Raw genomic sequence first — 5,544 nt, 5'->3', positions numbered from 1 at the left:
TTTTATGTTGTTTTTTTCCGTGTGTGTATGCAAACAAAAGCCCATTTATTATGGAGGCCTCAAAGAGCAATACGGTTTTTTTAATACCACGAGTACAGACTGTTCAGTAATTTTTATTTCTTCCCCGCCCCCCCGTAGGAGCAAATGGCAGCCATTCATTTATATGGCAGGAAGTATAGAGGTGCACACAGAAAGAACAATGGGTGGGGCTGGATGTGCTCCCTACCTCTGGAGAGATGCAGTACCTGGGATGAAGAACAGGGCTGCCTCTGCACTTGTGTGGTTAGGGATTTTAAAATCGCATGTATATCCAATCTTTTCCTCCAAGGAGCTCTCCCTCTCCCCATTTAACCCCCACAACAACCGTGTGAGGTAGGTTAGGTAGCGAGGCAGTGACTGGCCCAAGTCACCCAGTGAACTTTATGCTCAAGTGGGGATTTGAACCCTGGCCTCCCAGGTCTTAGTCTGACACTGTAACTGCAACACCCCACTAGCTCCGTGGTTGAGGCAGGGAGTGGAAAACCTTAGCCCCGAACGTCAGTGTGGTGTAGTGGTTAAGAGCGGTGGACTCATAATCTGGTGAACTGGGTTCGTGTCTCCGCTCTTCCACATGCAGCTGCTGGGTGACCTTGGGCCAGTCACACTTCTCTGAAGTCTCTCAGCCCCACTCACCTCACAGAGTGTTTGTTGTGGGGGAGGAAGGGAAAGGAGAATGTTAGCCGCTTTGAGACTCCTTCAGGTAGTGATAAAGCGGGATATCAAATCCAAACTCTTCTTCTTCTTCTTCTTAACCCGAGGTAATATTTCTGGGTTAGCAGAGTTTGTAACCTGAAGCGTATGTAACCTGAAGCGTATGTAACCCGAGGTACCACTGTATAAGAATATAGTATGGTCTTAGGAATCTCCTCTCCTAAAATACCTAACAAACAAGTTTCCAGTTTCTTATGGAACATGTTCTTAAACACTTTCTTAAGTTCATTATGTCCCAGTATGCTTTCACCTTAGGGCAAGTCCACCACATATGGTAAAAGTTACCTTCTTTTTCTTTACATTTCCAACATAAGTTGACTCTGAACTTTCCACAGTAAGGTACATCCCATATCTCTCCATCCTACCTCCAGGGGAACTCGGTTCCCCAGATTATGAGTCTATCGCTCTTAACCACTACACCACACTGGGTTAAGAACTTTGCTTCAGGATGAGAACAGAAATCGTGCTCTGGAGGCACGGCGGCAGTGGGAGGCCCCATTAGCTAAAGTGGTGCTTCAGGTTAAGAACAGTTTCAGGTTAAGAATGGACCTCTGGAATGAATTAAGTACTCAACCCGAGGTACCACTGTACGCAACAACAGATGCAAGGATTCTTTTCGCCCAGAAGTGGAAACAGCAAGAAACTGCGACAGTAGAAGAATGGCAGAATAAGATGATTGAATATACAGAGCTAGCAAGACTGTCCAGGAAAATCCGAGACCAGAGAGACCAACAGTTTGAAAAAGACTGGAGTAAATGTATTATTTATTTGAAAGAACATTGTAAACACTTAACAACACTAACAGGACTGGCTTAAAGGTTTGTCAGTTAAAATTAGAATTTACAATGATAAGGAATCTCAAAGTAAAAAAAGGACAGGTAGATGTGGGGAATGAGAAATGCGGATGAAATTATAATTGGAAGTTAGAAAGTCAGTTGGGAGGGATGGGGTGAAGTCGTTGACTAGAGAGAGTCAGAATATTGGTAATGTAAAGATATGTAAAATCACACAGCATTTTTTGAAAATGAAATGAAATGATGCTTTTGAATTATGGTGCTGGAAGAGACTCTTGAGAGTCCCATGGACTGCAAGAAGATCAAACCTATCCATTCTGAAGGAAATCAGCCCTGAGTGCTCACTGGAAGGACAGATCCTGAAGCTGAGGCTCCAATACTTGGGCCACCTTATGAAAAGAGAAGACTCCCTGGAAAAGACCCTGATGTTGGGAAAGATGGAGGGCACAAGGAGAAGGGGAGGACAGAGGACGAGATGGTTGGACAGTGTTCTCGAAGCTACCAGCATGAGTTTGACCAAACTGTGGGAGGCAGTGGAAGACAGGAGTGCCTGGCATGCTCTGGTCCATGGGCTCACGAAGAGTCGGACACAACTAAACGACTAAACAACAACAAAAGAGAAAGGTCAGAGTCACCTCCATTGCTTTTCCTACTTTTGTTTCTGCTCTCACCAAATACTAGTTTGTGGCCCCCAGAAGGTAGCTCCGGAAGGAATACGGCCCCCAGTCTGACCCTTACCCCTGTTGTCCAATAGGATTCGATGGGAGCCACTGAGATCTGACTCAGCCCTTATCTGCATGCCTTTGCATCTGCACACCTCCACTCTGATGGGCTTCTTGTGGACAAAGACATCTTGGGCTTTGAAAACATGATGAAGAGAGAGAGAGAGATGAAGGAGACAGAGACTGGGGCTAGTCGAAATGTCAATTCATGGAGCTGAGAGTGACGCAGGAGAAGTGGGGGGGGGGAGAGAGCAGGGCCAAGCTCCAGACAAACAGAACTGAGCCTCGGAAGGTGCTAAAAACATTATTTATATTCTAGGGCCCTCCAGTTAGCTTAATGCATTTCAAGTGCCAGATAACCTTCTCTGGAAGCAACCAGAGAACACTTCAAAAAGATGTAATTAGATGGAAATTTATGCCATGACGCTATTTAAAAAAATAATAATCGTGTTCTTGCACAACTACATCGTGCCATTTGTATCAGGACTGGGGAACCTATGACCCTCCAGAAGATGTTTAGCTCCAGCTCTCATCAGCCCAGGTCAGCATGGCCATTGGTCAAGGTTGATGTGAGATAGAGTCCAGCAACATCTGGAAGGCCACATGAGGTTCCCCCAACTTAGTGCCCTCCAGCTTTTTTGGCACTACAGCTTCCATCAGCCCCAGACAACATGACACGTGTACATTAAATGCATTATTATTTATTAGCTTTCTATAGTTCCCTTCACCTGAGGATCACAGGGCAGTTTACAATATAGAATCATAGAATTGTAGAGTTGGAAGGGACCGCGAGGGTCATCTAGTCCAACCCCCTGCAGTGCAGGAATCTTTCCCTCAACATGGGGCTCAAACCCACAACAATAATAATAATAATTTATTATTTATACCCCGCCCATCTGGCTGGGTCTCCCCAGCCACCCTGGGCGGCTTCCAACAAATTATTAAAATACAGTGGTCTGTTAAACATTAAAAGCTTCCCTAAACAGGGCTGCCTTCAGATGTCTTCTAAAAGTCTGGTAGTTGTTCTTCTCTTTGATATCTGGTGGGAGGGCGTTCCACAGGGCAGGCGCCACTACCGAGAAGGCCCTCTGCCTGGTTCCCTGTAACTTCGCTTCTTGCAGTGAGGGAACCACCAGAAGGCCCTCGGTGCTGGACCTCAGTGTCTGGGCAGAACGATGGAGGTGGAGACGCTCCTTCAGGTATATTGGACTGAGATTAAGAATAAAATACATAAAATAAAGTAAGAGTCTCATGCTCTACTGACTGAATACATTCTCTCTCTGTCTTATTCACTCTCTATCTATTTGTAGGCAGAGACTGATGGGTGGAAAGGGAGTAAGAAGATGTCATCTTCCATTCTGCCCTGTGTTTATCACATGCAGGACTGCTCCTATACCACCAGGTTTGTCTTCTGCCGAAACGTACAACATTTGCCTCACTGCGCTGCGGTGAAATTACACAGCTCAGCGTAATTAGTTTCATAAATTATACTTTCATTGTGTTATTCCACCCCATTCATTTCCATGCAAAGGAAACACAATGTAAAAGGGGGAAGATATAATCAATTGCATCATCATTTGCGGACTGAAAGCAGTGACATACGAACATCAATTGTGGAATGATCCACTGGATTAATTTCAGTCCTGGACATGGGATGACTAAGCGGACATCGTCCATTTCTGCTCCCATTTCCATTGTAAGTTCCCACCTCCCTTACACACAAAATGTTAAAAAGAGATTCTTGATATAAAAGATGTATTATGACCAACAAAGCTTACTACAGATATCCTATTCTTCCAACAGTGATCAGCCTTTTTATTGATGAATAACCAGTGATCTCAAACAAGGATTGTGATGTTGGCCTTGTATCGTGTCTCACCCACTGAAATACTAATTCTGAATAATACTTGCACATTGCTTAAGCTAAGTAGCACCAACATCAGAATCACCATACATTCTTCTTCTTTGGCGATCACTTGTAGCCGAGTAAGATTGTCTTCCATAAACATGGTTTTAACAGTGAGTCCATAAGTGACTGTGGAGGCCAATTCTGGATCCACACGTCCTTCCACAGTGGGGACATTGGTTTCTGGGCAGGAAGAAGAGAAGAAGAGTTTGGATTTGATATCCCGCTTTATCACTACCCAAAGGAGTCTCAAAGCGGCTAACATTCTCCTTTCCCTTCCTCCTCCACAACAAACACTCTGTGAGGTGAGTGGGGCTGAGAGACTTCAGAGAGTGTGACTAGCCCAAGGTCACCCAGCAGCTGTATGTGGAGGAGCAGGGACACAAACCCGGTTCCCCAGATTACGAGTCTATCACTCTTAACCACTACTCCCACACTGGGAGTTGATCACGGTGAGGATTTGCCAAGCGTGCCTTCCTCTTAGCATGTTTCTCCCTTGCGTCCTGAGTTCGAGCGTCTTCAAAGCACATGACACCTTTGGTAAGGGCAGTTCTCCAATTGGAGCGCTCGCAGGTCAGTGTTTCCCAGTTGACAGTGTTTACATTATATTTTTATTTTTATTTTAGATTTGCTTTTAGAGAGTCTTTAAAACTCTTTTGCTGACCACCAGCAGTATGCTCTGCATTTTAAAGTTTGGAATAGTTACTTTGGAAGATGATAATCAGGCATCCACACAACATGACCAGTCCAACGAAGTTGATGTTGAAGAATCATTGCTTCGACACTGGTGATCTTTGCTTCTTCCACTTCACTGGCATTAGTTCGCATGTGTGATGTGTAAAAATTTTCGGAGACACCATTGATGGAATCTTTTGAGGACTTGGAGTTTACAATGTGGCCCAATTTAGCCACAGGGCTCATCCTTGTAGAAGCTTTACCTTACCTTAGGGGATGAGAATGCCATGGGCCCTCCAGATGCTGCAGTTGGACTGGTTGCTACCTGGACCTTTTAGCAAGCCATCTGGGACATTCAGATAAGCATTGGGTCAGTTGGCTAAGACAAACTGCTGCTTTCATTCTGCAGGCTGCCTGGCTCTCCACACATGGATGCTCCCCGGAGCTTTCTGCCTCTCTATCTGTCTTGGAGAGCGGGAAATATGTTTAAGAGGCCGCTGTTGGCAGTTCCAGCCCGGGCTTGTTCATTTCCCCAGGTTACCATGCTTCGCAGACTGCTGGATTTAATTGGAAACATCATTGTCTGTGGACTTGCTTGGGCTCTCTTTCTGTGTCCAGCTCTGGCTCACGTGTCGGGGGCTGAGTCCTGCCAACAGGCCACTGTGAAAGTGGTGCACATTAGAACTTTATTTAGAGA

The sequence above is a fragment of the Podarcis raffonei genome, chromosome 6 (genome assembly GCF_027172205.1).
Source record: "Podarcis raffonei isolate rPodRaf1 chromosome 6, rPodRaf1.pri, whole genome shotgun sequence".
NCBI lineage: Eukaryota > Metazoa > Chordata > Lepidosauria > Squamata > Lacertidae > Podarcis > Podarcis raffonei.
This window is presented reverse-complemented; position numbering follows the sequence as displayed.